The sequence below is a fragment of the Aotus nancymaae genome, unplaced genomic scaffold, assembly GCF_030222135.1.
Source record: "Aotus nancymaae isolate 86718 unplaced genomic scaffold, 86718_ANA_hifiasm-v0.15.2.pri h1tg000016l, whole genome shotgun sequence".
Lineage (NCBI taxonomy): Eukaryota > Metazoa > Chordata > Mammalia > Primates > Aotidae > Aotus > Aotus nancymaae.
In genome coordinates, this window is record NW_026988428.1 from 40570209 (window position 1) to 40579648 (window position 9440).

Genomic DNA, 9440 nt, shown 5'->3' on the forward strand with positions numbered 1-9440 from the left:
ACCTGTCTCCCTAGCGCACACCCGCAAGGGGCGCGAGCACTCGCTGCACGCACGCTGAGGGGTGGAGGCGGCGGAGAAAGGAAGGAACTGACAGGCCATGGACGGACAGACGGCCTGGGCTGGGGGAAGGGAAGGAGGCCCGGGAACCTGCGGCTGGGGTGGGAGGGGCGCAGAGAGACGCAAAGGTGACTTGGAGAAGAGGACAACGGATGGGCCGCCAAGGGCTGGCGAGGACGCGCGGGCTGCTCCGGGGTGGGGACTCCTCCAACACCTGGCCCCGGGTGGGTATGAGCACGGAGGCGTACCTTGCCCAGTTGTGCCTGAGCAGAGGGCCCGTGGGGACCTCACGTAGGGCCTGGAGCTAGGAGGCCGGGGACGACAGCTCTCTGGGGTCCCCCGAGGCGGGAGTGGGCTGGGTGGGGTCCTGGACCCCGGGCAGGGTGGGGCCCTCGCACACCTGCCACGGTGTACCTGTCCAGGTAGTTGAGCACGTTGCCCAGGCTGAGGATGGCGGCGGCTGCCCCTCGCCCGCGGCCCAAGCTGGCCGGTTTGGGCTGCTGCGCGCCTGGGCCCTTGGCGGCAGCTGCGCAGCCAGCGGGGCCGGGGACTGCGGCCGGGGCCAGCGTCACGCTGCCCGATAGGGTCTGCACCTTATCGTCCGCAGCCGAGACTCCAGCGCCGCCCGCACCGCGCGCCCCGCAGCAGCCGCCACCGCCAGCCCCGCGCTGCGCCGCCGCCGCCGCTCCGCGTCCGAGGCGCACTCCAGGCACATCATGCCGGCCGGTATCGGGGCGGCAGGGGGCGCGGGGGGCCTGTTGTGGCCAACAGTGGGGGCTGGGAGGCATCCCACAGAAGGCAGGGACAGACCAAGCCAGGGTCAGCGGGTGCGCAGGAGTCTCAGTCACTGCTCTGCCTGCAGCTGCTGGGAGACAGGCACAGCTTGGCACAGCGAAGGTGGCCATCAGTGAGTGAGCAAGTGATCGCCTGGCTGGGCACCAGGGGAGGCTGAAAGAACAGGAGAACAAGCCTCCCCACTGCTGCCTGCCTGGAAGCTGTCGATCTCCCGCAGGGCCCGCTGAGCCCAGCTGCTCTGAACCCAGTGGCAAGCAAGGGCCCCACAGAGCCAGCCCTTCCTGCAGGCTGTGCCGGGGTCAGCGTATGGGCCCAGGGAAGGCCGGGGGTGCAGAATGGGCAGGCCAGGAAGATGCCTTCACGATCACTCAAGTCCTCAGCAGGGTTTCGGGGCAGGGCGCCCGTGTCTGTGTGGGCGTGGGCGCTTCTCCGTGTGGTTACCTGGAACTTAGAGCCATATCCCCACACCAGTGCCCAGTGGAATCTCATCTTCAAGACAGATTCAGCCCCCACGTTTTGTTCAAAGGGTGGAGTCGGCCTGGCATGGTGGCTCCCACCTATAATCCCACCACGTTGGGAGGCCGAGGTGGATAGATCACCTGAGGTCAGGGTCAGGAGGTCAAGACCAGCCTGGCCAACATGGTGAAACCCTGTCTCTACTAAAAATACAAAATTTAGCCAGTCATGGTGGTGGGCAACTGTAATCCCAGCTACTCGGGAGACCGAGGCAGGAGGATCGCTTGAAACCGGGAGGTGGAGGTTGCAGTGAGCTGAGATCGAGCCACTGCTCTCCAGCCTGGACAACAAGCGCGAAACTCCATCTCAAAAACGAAACAAAACAAGCAAACAAAACAAAGGGTGGAGTCATGCAGAGGGTGTCCCGCGCCCGTGACTTTGCAGAATGGAGAAGCTGGGTCGGAGTGGGAGGTCCAGGGTGAGGACACCTAGAGACCCATACCCAGCACCCCCTCAGCTTCCCCACTTTAGGGGCAGCCCTGCACCCTTGACCTGGACTGCCCATCTCATCGCCTCCCGCTTCCCCTCCAGCAGAGGCACGAAAGGCTGTAAATAACATGCTTGTCTACAGGCCTGAAATCCATGGGATTTGTACTGGCCCCACAGCAGCCAGGCTGAGGACCCCAGACTGGAGCAGCCGTGAGCTGGCCGCAGGCACAGGCCCAGCCCTCCCACGCAGGGTGCTGACAGCTCAATTCCCAGCCCAGCCACAGGGTCCTGCCAGCTCTCCAGCCGGGAATGCAAAAGTGGCAGATGCGCCTCAGCCAGAGTCCCCGAGGACAGCCAAAGAGGAACGGAGGCACTGCTACCATGGGGACTGGTGGGAAGCGTGCAGGCGGGGCAGGTGCAGACGGGGCGGGTGCAGGCAGGTGCCTCAGGGCTCCTCTGTGGAGGCCCCAGTGCCAGAAAGCAGGGCTTGTCTCTCCAGGTCCTTGCTGTCCACATCCTTGCTGTCTGGGGTCCCTGCAGGAGGAAAGATGCCCAGCCTGCCTGAGGATGCAGAAGGTCCTTTGGGGCCAGCGCTCCGCACGGGCTGTCCCATTCTCGAAATACATTCCAGATTCACCTGCTTCTCATCACCCTCAGTGCTTCTGCCCTCGTCTTGACACGACTCTCCCCTGGAGGGTCTCAGGGTCTGCTCTACCTCTAGGCCTCAACGTTGACCCTCCCACAGTCTGTTCTCAACACGGCAGCCAGGGCAATGCTTTGACAGCATCCATCAGACCACCTGGGCACTCCTCTCCTGGAAGCCCGAAGCAGCTCCTGTCTCCCTCCAAGTGAAAGCCACGGTCTTTACAAGGACCCCTGCTCTGGTGCCTTATCCCTCATCCCTACTGCTGTCCCTCCTGCTCCTGCTTCAGTGACACTGGCCTCCTTGCTGATCCTCAGACACATCAGGTGTGCTTCCACAGCAGGGCCTTTGCACTGCACGAGTGCCTTCCCCCAGGGGCTGAACGGCTCACTCCCTGGCTGCCTCCAGACCTTTGCTGCTGTGTTGCCTGCACAGCGGGTACCCTTGCAACCTGCGCACACCTGTCCCTCTCTCCTTTCTTTTTATATTTTATTTTATTTTATTTGTTTTTTGAGATGGAGTCTCACTCTGTCACCCAGGCTGGAGTGCAGTGGCTCAATCTCTGCTCACTGAAACCTCCACCCCCTGGGTTCAAGAGGTTCTCCTGCCTCAGCCTCCCAAGTAGCTGGGATTACAGGCGTGCAGCACCTTGACCAGCTAATATTTGTATCTTTAGTAGAGATAGGGTTTCACCATCTTGGCCAGGTTCGTCTTGCACTCCTGACCTCGTGATCCACCTGCCTTGGCCTCCCAAAGTGCTGGGGTTACAGGCGTGAGCCACCAGCCTTTTTTTTTTTTTTGAGACAGAGTCTCACTCTGTTGTCCAGGCTGGTGTGCAGCCATGCGACCTCGGCTCACTATAGCCTCCACCTCCCAGGTTCCAGTGACTCTCCTGCCTCAGCCTCTGGAATAGCTGGGATTACAGGTGCCTGCCACCACGCCCGGCAAATTTTTGTATTTTTAGTAGACAAAGGGTTTCACCATGTTGCCCAGGCAAGTCTTGAACTCCTGACCTCAGGTGATTCGCCCACCTCTGCCTCCGTCTCCGAAAGTTCTGGGATTACAGGTGTGAGCTGCCTTGCCCGGCCCCTTTCTCCTTTCTTTCCCGCTTTACAGCTCTCCGTAGCACTCATCACCCTGATCCTGCTGTATCTTTCACTTTTTCTGTTTCTGGTCTGTCTTCACCAACTAGAGTGTCAGTTCCACATGGGCCTGGACTTGACCCAATTATTTCACTGCCCAGTATCTGCAGCCTTGCCTGGTACGTAGCAGGGGTGTAGTAAGATTTTTGAATGAATGAACAAACAAGTTGGCCAGGGGCTCAGGGGGTGGCCAGTGCTGTCCCCTGCCCCTAGGGTGTCCAGCTCTGAGCCCAGCCTGGTGCAAGAGGTGGGGGTACCTGTGCCGGGCTGCCAGGCCCGGCCCGATCTCTCTCCAGGTACAGCGCAGTCAGCAGGAAGCAGCTGCCCCCGAGGGCGACCACGAAGGCGCAGCACAGGAAGCTCTGTTGAAGGCTGGGAAGTGCTGCAGGTAGGTGTTGGGGCGCCTGGCCCGCAGGGCACTAGAGATCTGCAGAGGAGAAGGGAGGGTCTGCCAGGTCCTCCAGGCTGGCCCCCAGGCCTTAGCAAGGGCACTGCCTCCCCAGACCCTCCCCACCCCACACACGCAGACGCATCTTACAAGTCCCGTGAGATAGGGGCTGCCGGCATCTCTCAGGATGTGGCCCGCCGTGATCTGGAGTGCCTCTGCTGTCCCCCGGCACCTGGGCACCACCACAGACTGCAAAACATAGGCGCAGCAGGAGCATCCTAAGTCAGGGCACACCCACCTCCTGCTCCCCACTGGCCAAGGACCTGCCCAGAGGAGTGAAGGCCATTCAAGTGAGTGGGGTAGGAGGGAGTCGACGACCCCAAAGGCCTGAAGTCCCACCCCAGAACATCAGGCCCATCAGAAGCCTCCCAGTGCCCCAGGATGGAGGTGCCAAGGCCCTGATCAGGGCCACCCCTCTTGAGAGTTTGCCCTTGAACCAGGAAGGAAGCAGGCAGGACTGTGACCACAGTGACAGGGTGAGGTGCCTCAGCTGAGGGGCCCGGGATGCAGCAGCGCAGGTGGGCGGGGTGAAGAGCAGGTGCACGCCAGGTGTCTGCATGTGCAGGTAGCTGGGCAGGAGTGGTGCAGAGGGCTCAGTCCTCTCAGGAACCTCAAGGCCCATGGGGCAGCGGCCAAAGGCAGCCTAGGTGGAGAAGCTCACGTGACTCCACAGAAGAGGATGAAAACGTTAAGAAGATGAACTCTGGACTGGCCGAGGTGGCTCACACCTGTAATCCTAGCACTTTGGGAGGCCGAGGCAGGCGGGTCAACTGAGGTCAGGAGTTCAAGACCAGCCTGGGCAACATGGTAAAACCCCATCTCTACTAAAAATACAAAAACTAACTGGGCATGGTGGCTCATGCCTGTAATCCCAGCTACTTGGGAGGCTGAGGCAGGAGAATTGCTTGAACCCGGGAGGCGGAGGTTGCAGTGAGCCAAGATTGCACCAATGCACTCCAGCCTGGGCAACAAGAGCGAAACTCCATCTTAAAAAAAAAAAAAAGATGAACTCTGGAGTCAGACTCTCCAGTTCTGATCCAGATCCTGACTCGCCAGCTGTGTGACTCTGAGCAAGCGGCTTCGCCTTTCTTCCCTCAGTCTCCCCATCCCCAAATGGTGGTAAGAATAGCGCCTGTCTTGAGAGTCTGACAAGTTATCGTTATTCATCTGGTACCTGGAGGCTTGGCGTGGACATCAGACCGAAATACGCTCTGAGACAGAATACTCCCAGGCACTTGAACTCAGCTACGCCTTCTGCCTGGCACGCCTTCCATTCTCCGGTCCAGCTGGAGCACCTCGATTTGTCATTTAGGACTTACCTTTGGGTGACCTCCTCTGTGAAGCCCTCTCAGAGTTCGGGTACCTGCCCTGAGCTCCTGCAGCCCCCATGCACACCCCTAACTGAATGCAGTTGCCCAGAACTGGGAGGGGCCCTTTCTCTGCCGACCTCCCCTTATTCCCCATGGTGTGCGCACAGCAAAGACCCTAATTTCTCTTGGGGTCTTTGGACCCCAACAGGGGTAGGAATCAGGAAGTCACTGGCAGATAGGTCTCAGGCAGGGCCCAGGCAGCTGCAGGTCCACATTCCAGCCCAGCAGGGTCTGCCAGCTGCCTCCTGGGGCCACAGGAAAGCCCGGCCGACTCACACCCACTCCCCTCCGACTTCTTCCGGGTGCCTGCACCTGCCCCACCAGGCCTGTCCCCCCCCACCCCCCCAACACCTCCAGCATCTGCCTCTGTGACCTCCCCTCCCTGCACCCAGGCACCCCGCCCCCAGCCAGCCCCCGTCTCGCTCTCCCTTGCCACTCCACACCCACAGGACATGTTGAAATACACCTTTTCCTTCCTCCAGCTGGGGCAGGGTGGATCTCCCCAAAATAGAACCCCTCAGAGGGAGGCGGCAGCCACAATGGAGCCTTTGAGGCTGAAGAAGCCGCCCGAGGATGCCAGGTCTCAGACACACCTGGAGATGGCACCGCACCACCAAATCCTAGTCTCCACTTGGCGGCTTTGAGGGGCAAAGGGCTCAGCTGCAGAGAGGCCACCTTCTAATCCTGTAATTACAGAGTCTCCAGGGCAGCGGCCACCGGGGCTGACTTAGACCTTTTGTTGTTTCTATTTATGTCTTCTTGTACTGAATGTGTCTTGAAAAGTTGTTGTAGTTATTTTTTTTTTATTAGTTCATCATTTAGTCTTTCTACTTAGCACAAGAGTGGTTTACACATTACAGTTCCAATGTTATAATATTCTGTGTACTTGCTACTATCGGTGAGGTTTGTACCTTCAGGTATTATGTATTGTTCATTAATGTTCTTTTCTTTCTGATTGAAGTACTACCTTTAGGAATTCTTGTATAACAGGTTTTGTCCTGATGAAATCCCTCAGCTGTTTTTTGTCCAGGAATGTCTTTATTCCTCTGTTATGCTTGAATGATATTCTCTTTTTTTTTTAATTGCATTTTAGGTTTTGGGGTACATGTGAAGAACATGCAAGATTGTTGCATAGGTACACACATGGCAGCGTAATTTGCTGCCTTCCTCCCCTTCACCTATATCTGGCATTTCTCCCCATGCTATCTCTCCCCAACTCCCCACCCCCCACTGTCCCTCCCTATTTACCCCCAACAGACCCCAGTGTGTGATGCTCCCCTCCCTGTGTCCATGTGTTCTCATTGTCCAACACCCACCTATGAGTGAGAACATGCGGTGTTTGATTTTCTGTTCTTGTGTCCGTTTGCTGAGAATGATGTTCCAGGTTCATCCACGTCCCTACAAAGGACATGAACTCATCGTTTTTGATGGCTGCATAATATTCCATGGTGTATATGTGCCACATTTTCCCTGTTTAGTCTATCATCAATGGGCATTTGGGTTGGTTCCAGGTCTTTGCTATTGTAAACAGTGCTGCAGTGAAAATTCATGTGCATGTGTCCTTATAGTAGAACGATTTATAATCCTTTGGATATATACCCAGTAATGGGATTGCTGGGTCAAATGGAATTTCTATTTCTAGGTCCTTGAGGAATCACCACACTGTCTTCCACAATGGTTGAACTAATTTACACTCCCACCAACAGTGTAAAAGTGTTCCTATTTCTCCACATCCTCTCCAGCATCTGTTGTCTCCAGATTTTTTAATGATCGCCATTCTAACTGGCATGAGATGGTATCTCAATATAGTTTTGATTTGCATTTCTCTAATGACCAGTGATGATGAACATTTTTTCATATGTTTGTTGGCCTCATGTATGTCTTCTTTTGTAAAGTATCTGTTCATATCCCTCGCCCACTTTTGAATGGGCTTGTTTGTTTTTTTCTTGTAAATCTGTTTTAGTTCTTTGTAAAGTCTGGATATCAGCCCTTTGTCAGATGGGTAGACTGCAAGAATTTTTTCCCATTCTGTTGGTTGCTAATTCACTCTAATGACTGTTTCTTTTGCTGTGCAGAAGCTGTGGAGTTTGATTAGGTCCCATTTGTCTATTTTGGCTTTTGTTGCCAATGCTTTTGGTGTTTTGGTCATGAAGTCCTTGCCTATGCCTATGTCCTGAATGGTTTTGCCTAGATTTTCTTCTAGTGTTTTTATGGTGTTAAGTCTTATGTTTAAGTCTTTAATCCATCTGGAGTTAATTTTAGTGTAAGGTGTCAGGAAGGGGTCCAGTTTCTGCCTTCTGCATATGGCTAGCCAGTTTTCCCAACACCATTTATTAAACAGAGAATCCTTTCCCCATTGCTTGTTTTTGTCAGATTTGTCAAAGATCAGATGGTTTTAGATTTGTTGTGTTGCCTCTGAGGCCTCTGTTCTGTTCCATTGGTCTATATCTCTGTTTTGGTACCAGTACCATGCTGTTCTGATTACTGTAGGCTTGTAGTATAGTTTGAAGTCCGGTAGTGTGATGCCTCCCGCTTTGTTCTTTTTGCTTAGAATTGACTTGGCTATGCAGGCTCTTTTTTGGTACCATATGAAGTTTAAGGTGTTTTTTTCCAGTTTTGTGAAGAAGGTCATTGGTAGCTTGATGGGGATAGCATTGAATCTGTAAATTACTTTGGGCAGTATGGCCATTTTCACAATATTGATTCTTCCTAACCATGAACATGGAATGTTTCTCCATCTGTTTGTGTCCTCTCTTACTTTGTTGAGCAGTGGTTTGTAGTTCTCCTTGAAGAGGTCCTTTACGTTCCTTGTTAGTTGTATTCCTAGGTATTTTATACTCTTTGTAGCAATTGTGAATGGCAGTTCGTTCTTGATTTGGCTCTCTTTAAGTCTGTTATTGGTGTATAGGAATGCTTGTGATCTTTGCACATTGATTTTGTATCCTGAGACTTTGCTGAAGTCACTTATCAGTTTCAGATTTTGGGTTGAGACAATAGGGTCTTCTAGATATACAATCATGTCATCTGCAAATAGAGACAATTTGACTTCCTCCTTTCCTATTTGAATACACTTTATTTCTTTTTCTTGTCTGATTGCTCTGGCTAGAACTTCCACTACTATATTGAATAGGAGTGGTGAGAGAGGGCATCCTTGTCTATTGCCAGATTTCAAAGGGAATGCTTCCAGTTTTTGCCCATTCAGTATATTGGCTGTTGGTTTTTCGTAAATAGCTTTTATTATTTTGAGATACGTTCTGTCAATACCTAGTTTATTGAGGGATTTTAGCATAAAGGGCTGTTGAATTTTGTCAAAGGCCTTCTCTGCATCAATTGAGATAATCATGTGGTTTTTGTCTTTGGTTCTGTTTATGTGGTGAATTACGTTTATAGACTCGCATATGTTGAAAAAGCCTTGCATCCTTGGGATGAATCCTACTTGATCATGGTGGATAAGCTTTTCGATGTGCTGTTGCAATTGGCTTGCCAGTATTTTATTGAAGATTTTTGCATCTATGTTCAACATGGATATTGGCCTGAAGTTTTCTTTTCTTGCTGAGTCTCTGCTGGGTTTTGGTATCAGGATGATGTTGGTCTCATAAAATGATTTGGGAAGGATTCTCTCTTTTTGGATTATTTGGAATAGTTTCAGAAGGAATGGTACCAACTCCTCTTCATATGTCTAGTAGAATTCGGCTGTGAACCCATCTGGACCTGGACTTTTTTTGGTTGGTAGGCTCTTAATTGCTGCCTCAACTTCAGATCTTGTTATTGGTCTATTGAGGGTTTTGACTTCTTCCTAGTTTAGGCTTAGGAGGATGCAAGTGTCCAGGAATTTATCCATTTCTTCCAGGTTTACTAGTTTATGTGCATAGAGTTGTTTGTAATAATCTCTGATGATGGTTTGAATTTCTGTAGAATCTGTGGTGATATCCCCTTTATCATTTTTTATTGCATCTATTTGATTATTCTCTCTTTTCTTTTTTATTAATCTGGCTAGTTGTCTGTGTATTTTGTTGATCTTTTTGAAAAACCAGCTCCTG